Genomic DNA, 8,954 nt, shown 5'->3' with positions numbered 1-8,954 from the left:
ATACCCTGTCACTTTAATGTGAAGGGCAGCAAATAGAACAAGACGTCCAATGTGTCTTTTTGAGGCGTCAAACTCTCACACACTGTTATTGACATTAAAATGTTTTGATTGACGATAACGATAATTACCTGTTCAGATGTTTTTAATGTTCAGTAACAGACGGGGGGGGGGGGCCTCTAACTCATTTCTCTTTGTGATCATCTCTTTATTTTCTATATGAGTGTTTTTCCTCTCAGTGGATTTGAATGGTGTCCAGACTCTACATGCTGTACTACACACACACTGCCTCTGTCCTCCTCTGCAAGCACGACTCACCTGTAGACTCCAAACACAACAACAGCCTCCTGCTCAGGTCCTTGCTGCTGCTGTTGTTGTTGTTGTTGTTGTTGTTGTTTGGCTGCAGAGAAACAAAAACAAAATTCAAAGTGTGGTCGGACCTGATCGGTCCTCTGGGCGTTTCCAGGTCTTAAAGCATTGAAGTCAGTTTCCTGAAAAAAGGCCTCAAAAGAATCTTGAATTTAATTTACAAAAGTCTTAAATAGTTTTATTTCCTGCCGTAAACATGATGTTCGTTTGTAAGTATAAAATATTTGTTCCCAAGTGTTGATCCATCAGAAGATATAAAAACCATCTCAGTGTAGTTTTACATCTCCTCTCTCAGGCTTCTCTCTGGAGCTCTAGTAACAACAGGTCAGTGAGCCAATCAGAAGAGAGGAGGCTCTGAGCCTCTCTTCTGATTGGCTGACTGTTTTCTGAGTGATCCAATAAAAATAAAGCAGATTTCAGGTAAAAACACTCAGAGAAACCAAATCCTGCAAGGTTTGGATGGTGGGTCCAGGTGGGCGGGGCTTGGTGACTGCTTTGTTGTGACATCACAAAGTTCCAGAAGTCCTGACGGCTCGTTTTAAGGCATATATTTGTTTCTATGGTAACCAACAGGCAGGAGGGACGGGGGGGGAGGGGTGGACTCACAAAACTTCCCAAACCAACAGATGATCAATAAAATAAAGTCCAGCAGAGTAGATCACACTTATGACATCATCATCAGCTGACGATCGGCTCCTCTGTCAAACCGTGTTTTACTTTCAACTTCAACCTGTTTTTAAAATGTTGTGTTTCTGCAGCAGAATTATTACAAAGCTGCTTTTTGCATAATTTCCCAAAAATAATTTAAAGCAAAAAGTCACAACAGGCGAAAAGTCAAAATGTATCGACACGTTTCTCAACTAATCATCAATCACTCGCAAATATTAAGATGACAAAGCTCGTTATCCCGAGATAACGAGGTACGATCAGGAAACCTTTCTCTTACTTCTGTCTACAGAAGGTTTGATCTTTAAACTCTTTAAACTCAAACAGATTCAGTTTCCTGAGAAGCTTAAATGCTTCGATGATAATAAATGAATCAATCCGACTAATGGACTCTTGGCCCTGAGGTTGGTGTCACTGTGTGTGTCGCGGCGTAAACAGCTGATGTGTGTGTGTGTGTGTGTGTGTTGAATGAATTAATGTGTTTCCTTTGCTTCTCTTTCTCTTTTTGTCCCTCTGCCTGTAGCCGTACCCGACTGACATCACCGGCCAGCTCAACCTATCAGATCCCTCCGTCAGCACCGTTGTCTGAGAGAGAGAGAGAGAGCTTCACTGCTGCTGCTGAGCCACACACACACACACACACACACACACACACACACACACACACAGTTGGACAAGCTGAGCTTCCTCTGAGACAGGAAGGAGATGTGATGGCATCATGTCTTTTGGACAGTATCTCACACACACACACACGTGCACGCGCGCACACACACACATACACACACACACACCATCTGTCATTCCAAACCTCTCCATCCACTACAAACACACACACACACGGACACACACTCGCCTTGCTCCACTTGTAGCCATCAGCCTCCTCCAACCAGAGGGTCTTATAATTTGAAAGAACTTTTTCAGACGGCTTTTATTTTGATAGGTGTCTGTGATGTTGTACAGTTTGTTCAGTTTCCTGTCCGTCACGCTGATCGATCGCACTGATTCATCAAACGTCCTGATCGGTTTCAGAGCCGGTCCACCTGCTGGCGACGCCTTCGCTCTCCACTCCACACAGAAACACACAGAACTTATTGATCAGGAACCCCCTGTTGATCGGGAACCCGTCGATAGGGAACCTGTTGATCAGGAATCTGATCATTGATCAGAGTGTGGTTGGTGGGTGGAGTCTCTGGGACAGGAAGTTGTTGTGTAACATGGACCAGAGATGAACCAGACTGAGGTTCTGTCATGGCTTGTGGGTTCTGTAGTCTTTAGAACCTGAACCAACAGTTTGGTTCATCTCATTAAACCCCCCCCTTTTTTTTTTAATCTGCCAATACTGTATTATATTTATTTATTATATATTTTATAGTTATTTATTTATAAAGTGAAAAACCCAAGGCATTGATGAAAGCCATGAGATGCAGCTGAAAGCTCTGGATCATTTTATCTCGTGATATATTCATTTTATTTACTGTTTATAAATATTAAACTGCATTTTCTTCACACGTCAAACATTATACAAGAAAAACATCTATTCTGACACACACACACACACACACACACACACACACACACACACACACACACACACACACACACACACACACACACACATACACACACAGACACACACACATACACACACAGACACACACATACACACACACACACACACACACACACACACAGACACACACACACAGACACACACACACAGACACACACGTCTTTTTACTTTATTTTTTTTTATTTTAGTTTCTTCCGATTTAAAGAAAAATTTTACGATATTTTCCAAAATGTTAAAAATGTTAGAAATCTATATTTCTGTTAAAGACGTTGACAGAATCCTCAAAGTCCTGAGAAAAATCAAGCAAACAATAACGTTTGTTTACAATTCCTTAATGAACGATTCAGATTATTGAAGAGAATCTTTGGAGCTGATCTGTTATTGATCTGTGATCACAGTGTTTAGAGCTTCAGAATCAGACGCTCTCCAGTCAAACAGCAACATTCTCACATTTTAAATTCATTATTTTAATTTCTCTATTTTACAGAGTAATAATGAAAGATTTATTTTGAAAGGAACAGGAAACATTAATGAGATGATTGTCCACAGGGGTGCAGCAGAGACTCCACCCCCCCAAAGAAATGTGTGATTAAACACCAAAAACTCCCTGTTCATTTTGTCACTTTATATTTATTAATTCAAATGTTGATTAACCTTTGACCTTTGTTGATGACACTGCTGTTGGTGTGAAATATTCTAATGATATAAAAACATAGTTTTGTGCAACAGGAAGTTGTAACACTGAGCAACAACATCTTGTAAATCTGATTTCACCGTGTTATAAAATACTTCCTGACCCAGAGGCTCCACCCCCTCCACCCTGACAGTCCCAGGGCATGCTGGGCAATGTAGTCACCGCTCCACCTCCACTGTGTCCCTGCTGATGATGTCAGTCTCTGTCTACCTCCACAACACTGCCACTAACAGAAACTGATGTCATGTGAAAACCTCCTAACTCCTCACAGACCTGTCCACGCAGTTCCGCAGGAGTTAGGAGGTTTTCACACTGCAGAAGCCACGTAGCTGCCGTCTCTGAAGTCAGTGAACCCTGTCGCTACGAATGAGAAACACACAACAACAGAGAGCTGAGAACCTCACTGAGAACAACAGAACCTCCTGAGGAACCTTAAAGAACAACTCAAGTGTTTTACCTGTTTTCCACCGCTGTAACTCATTCATATGAGAATCAGCCTGAGACCTGACGCCTTCAGTTTGTGGTCAAATATTAAACATACAAGGTAAAACTTATTATCATTCTCATTCAGGGGAACAACATAACACAATAAGAACAAAAACAGTTTCAAAAGAGACAAAGTTAAGGAGAAAGAAGTAACGTTTGTTGTTTGTAGCCGTGTGATAATTGTTTTTAATTTAGTCACAAACTGTTGTCATTTATCGGAACAAAGACCAACATGTTGAGCTAACATGGATAATGCTAAGATAGCAGCTAAAGCTAACAAGTTTCCCATCTCTGAACAAGTGTATAATTTCTGAATGGGACCTAAAGGCTAACACTGATGCTAATGTAGAAAATGAGGCAGTCATCCTTCTCTCATTTATTTAACCAGCACAGCTAATGCTATGGCTATAGTCAATGCTAACCATAGTTGCCTTTTTTCTGTGGATAAACAGAAATAACAAGATTCATTAAGTAAAACCAACATGGCTATCTCTTACACTAGCTAAGGCTAACACTACCTTTGCAGAATTTACCGCAATTTAATGTAAACAAGCATGAAGTGGGTGGCATTAGACCTCAATATGGCCTCTGTTCTTTGGAACTTAGTGTGTAGCAAATTTAGCTTATTTAGGCTAACTGTGGATTACATGTGACTAAAACCAACACGGCTTGCTAATGCTCAGGATAAGGCTAACCATAGTCTGTTTCCTGTTCTTACACTAATTTCACAGAGGTTTTCTTAACATTCATTAGACCAACATGGCTAATGCTAATGCTAAAGATAGAGCTAACTGTAGTTACCAATCTGTTTTCTGTCTGGGTTTCTGAGCATTTCTCAGACCTGTGTGGCTAAAGCGACTTCTGATGCTAAAGCTAACAGTGGTTTGCTGCTCAGCTAGTTCTTCTCATCACAGCTGGTGATAATGCTACTGTAGCTACTAGGTCAAGCTAACCAAAGCTACACAGATTTACAGCTAAGACAAGGCTTATGCTTAGTTAACGGTCGTTGTCAGGATGATCATCATCTCATCGATTAGTCCCATGATTATTGTCTGTATTGATTGTTGAGCTGATGAAATGCTCCTCACAGTTACAGACCTGACGTGACTCATTCACATGTCGCAGTAAATTATTTCATTTCTGTCTTAGACGAAGAAAAATCTGTGACCATTCAGATCAGTGAAGCAGGAACCCGAGAGGTTCTCTGTGATTTTTATTTATTGATTAACTCAAACTCTTCATGAGGCAGAAAATACCGAATCAGTCGATTATTATGATCTCCGGTCGTATTCAGAGAAATAATCTCATTAAACTAAACTCAACATCGTTTGTCCCTTCAAAATAAAAGTCCTCGGGGATAGCTTAATTAATTACCTAAGTGTAAAATTACTGTAAATTAAAACCGCTCCTGTCACCACATGTATCTGATTTATCTTTAATTAATGGAACAAAAGATTCACCAAAGAAAATGTTTCTATTTCTGCTCTGAATATAAAGTCCAGAAACAACCTTATTATTATTCTATTAATTAATTACAGACAAATCAATAAAATGGATTAATCAAAGTTCAACTTAAATTCATTTTGAAACATTATTTCACAGATTTACTGACTGAAAACTAAAGTGACATGTTTGTATAGATCTGTGATAGAGGAATGAAACGTGACCGAGCGGACGTTCACTCCTCAGGTGTGCACAGGTGAAGGTCTGACCGCTCGACCGCTCCATCACTGTTTACTGAAAACTCATATTGATTTGACCGACCTCGGCCTGTGGTTATAATTGTCACAGCGGAGCAGGATTATGTAACATGTTTGTGAAGTTAGTTCCTTTGCCAAAGTAAAAGCCCTAATACTACACTGTAAAAATAAAAGCCCTGCAGATGATCTGTTACACACGATCATCACATTGTTATTACTGATGCATGAATGTTGAAGCAGCGTTTACTTAAACTCCTGATTATGTTCTCGGTCGATTGATTGATTATCTGGTTTGTCTTTGTCCAATTAACAGTTCAGATATTAAGATTGTTCAGTTATTGATTAGAGACGAAGAAAAGCAGCAATCTTCATCTGAGTAACTGGATCCATCGAATGTTGATTGATCAGCTGTTAAAGTATTTTTCATTTCCGGTTGATTAATCAATTCAGATCTATTTTATATAATATTGGATGCTGTCATGTGGCGGCTCCAGCTGCAATGCATCATGGGATGTAAACACTGTTGTTGCTGAACTCAGACTCTTCATTGTTCTCAGTGACGTTCGTGTCGTTTCACGTCGACTCTGATGCCGTGTTGAAAACTGAGCTGCTGCACGACTCGCTGCAAACCTCCTGCGTCTATCAGGAACAAAGACCTGATGTTTTTATTTGTGTTTACACACGACTTCCACATCAACAACAACAACAACAACAACGACCTTCATTCACTCTCGTGTGTGTCAGTGACGTCTGCCTCCAGACTCCAGCTCAGTCCGTCAGACGGAGGAAGTAGAGTCCTGTTTACCTCCATCATGGAGCTCATGTTGTTTGTTTGTTTGTTTGTTTGTTTGTTTGTTTGTTTGTTTGCACTGAACTTGGGGGAGGGAGGGGTCGTGGTCCAGGTTCAGATCCGGATCATTTACTAAGAATTAGAACCTTTTCCTCTGAAGTCTGGTTCATGTTGTCTGGTTCTGGTCTCAGGTCTCAGGTCCCCTCTAGTTGGATCTGGAAACAGGTTTAGTTTAGGTCCAGTTCACATCCAGAGACCAGTTCACATCAGAGACCAGTTCACATCAGAGACCAGGTCCAGATCCAGAGACCAGTTCACATCAGAGACCAGGTTCAGATCCAGAGACCAGTTCACATCAGAGACCAGGTTCAGATCCAGAGACCAGGTCCAGATCCAGGGACCAGTTCACATGCTCTGTGGTTCAGGTCAGTAAAGATGGAGGTTCAGGTTCACTATGAATAAACAGACTGTCTCTGTGTGAAACCAGACCAGGATCTTTAACCTGAACCAGGATCTGTGAGTGTGAACAGAACCAGAACCAGCTGAGTGAGGTGGACACTGGTCTGAGGTCAGATGTTCTGGTGGAAAACAAACGTTCAGGATCAACGTGTCTGTGACTAAAACTGCGTCGTTCCCCACGCGGCTGCCTGCTCAGCTGTTGTAGATGTGTCATGTGACTCTGCAGGTGTCAGTGATGATGATGATGATGATGATGATGATGGTAAATATCTGACCTCAGACCAGTCTCCACATCATTAAACTGGTTCTGGTCCTGTTCTGGTTTAACACCCTCTGAAGACTCCAGGCTCAGTGTTTCGTTTGTGCTCATTTAGTTTTTATTTGTTTGCTTTTATTGTTTTCTTCATTTACGTTAATGTATTTATTGATTGATCGTTTTATAATCGATCAATAATCAATACTGGGAGTTGTTTAAAGTGAGTCTGTGGGTGCAGCTCAGTCGATGGTTAAATAATGATGTCACAGTTTTTCTAACATTGTTTTTATTTTATTTTGTAAAGATTTCTTTGGTTTGTTTTTGACTTGTACAGATGATGATGATGATGATGATGATGATGATGTTTGTATTGAATCGTATATGAACTGGTCTGAGGTGACGTCACACTGTTGATATTTTCCCTCCGAACACAAACTGTAGACGTACGTTGTTATAAACTGTAGAAGAAGAAGTGTCCCTCCCTCTGACCTCTGACCTCTGACCTCTGAGGAGTTGATGTGACCTGTTACATGTTGGTTGTATACGGTCGTGTGAAGGTTTCTTCCTCTCTGACATGAAGCCACTCGACTCGGAGCTTCTGCCGTTTCTCATCAAACATAAAGATTTAATATGTGAAGGTATAAAAACCATTAACTCCTTATTTCACTTATTTTTGTAGAAAGTTCCTGAAAACAAACAAATATTTCCTAATTATCCTAATCATGAGGGAAATACGAACAATGTTCAGTTATTAGATTTAAATGAATTAATAAGTGTTTAGCTGAAGCTGTAAAAATGTGAACTTTGTGAACAGCATCATGAGAATCTACTTAATGTTTCATTAAGATTCCAGTAATAAATCAACATGTAACATGAGTTTGTTTTTCTGTTCAACATTATTTGTCTTAACTTTTAAAAAACCTTTAAAGTTTCTCTCTCTCCTCCCAGTGTCTGTTTCACCCTCAGCAAATCCATATTATAAAATAAATAAATAATATTAATCGATAATGATTCCTGATCATTAAGTGATGAAAGCACAAAAATGTATTTATTTTAAAATCATAATTTTTCTTTCAATTTTCTTGAGTTAAATAATTTTTCCTTTATTTAGTTTTTCTCTGATTTCTAGAAAATTGTTGAAACAAGTTGACAAAAAAAATGACATAAATGAATTCAGAAATAAATAATTAAATACATTAATAAATACAAAATAAATACCTTGTGGTCAAATGCAATTTCTGTATTTTTATATGTATTTATAAAATTATGCATTTATGCATTTATTTCTGTCTTACATTTTTCAGTCATTTATTTATTCACATGTTTCTGTTCCATATGTAAATTAGGTGGGCGGTCCTTCCTCAGTCTGAAGCCGGATTGGTTGTAGTAACGTGATCAGATCTCCTGCTGCGTTCACTTGACTGGTGCACAGGAGCGTTTCCTTTAGCTCGCTGTTAGCCACTAAGCTAACTGATGTTCAGTTTTATTTGTAGAAGTAGAAACTGAGTGTCGATTCACAGGAGGCTGTTTTATTATTATTATTATTATTATTATTATTATTCATTTAACTTTTTTTCTGTACTGAGTCAATAACTCTTAACATGTTTTTTTTACAGTGCACAGAAACGTGAGTTCAGGTTCTTCAGTCAGTTTGACTTTTTGCTTTTGTTTGATGTTTCACAACCGTCCAGTTCAACACGAACCTTTTCTAAGAATTCTGGAGGAATTTACCTGAACAACCTTATAAAATATCAGCTGGTTCAAACTATAACAACTTATGATACATTATGATTCATTAAATCATGACATGTTTTTATGTCAAATATTAACCTGCGAAGAAGCAGAAAGTAGAAAGACTAACAACTAAAGTACAAATGTTTTAGCTTGACTTTATTCTGAAATGCTACATATTTTTTTATATTCAGTTTTATTGTGAAAGTTCTACATAATTCATTAAACAAGAACTG

General features: G+C 39.0%; 1 long non-coding RNA gene across 2 annotated transcripts; it reads left to right on the top strand.

Moving 5' to 3' along the window:
* The first annotated feature begins 1,073 nt into the window (after nucleotides 1–1,073).
* Nucleotides 1,074–7,863, top strand: LOC147819744 (uncharacterized). Of its 2 annotated transcripts, none has more exons than XR_015436664.1 (2): nucleotides 1,074–6,602; nucleotides 6,677–7,863. It is a non-coding gene; the product is annotated as an uncharacterized LOC147819744 (long non-coding RNA). The 2 variants fall into 2 exon arrangements; XR_015436663.1 differs by having other exon boundaries at nucleotides 1,074–6,638.
* The last annotated feature ends 1,091 nt before the right edge of the window (nucleotides 7,864–8,954 follow it).

The sequence above is a fragment of the Seriola lalandi genome, unplaced genomic scaffold, assembly GCF_002814215.2.
Source record: "Seriola lalandi dorsalis isolate HSWRI2012SDOR001 ecotype SW California unplaced genomic scaffold, Sedor1 jcf7180002049884, whole genome shotgun sequence".
Taxonomy (NCBI): Eukaryota; Metazoa; Chordata; class Actinopteri; order Carangiformes; family Carangidae; genus Seriola; species Seriola lalandi.
The sequence above is the reverse complement of the archived record's forward strand: the minus strand, read 5'-3'. Positions and strand labels throughout refer to the sequence as shown.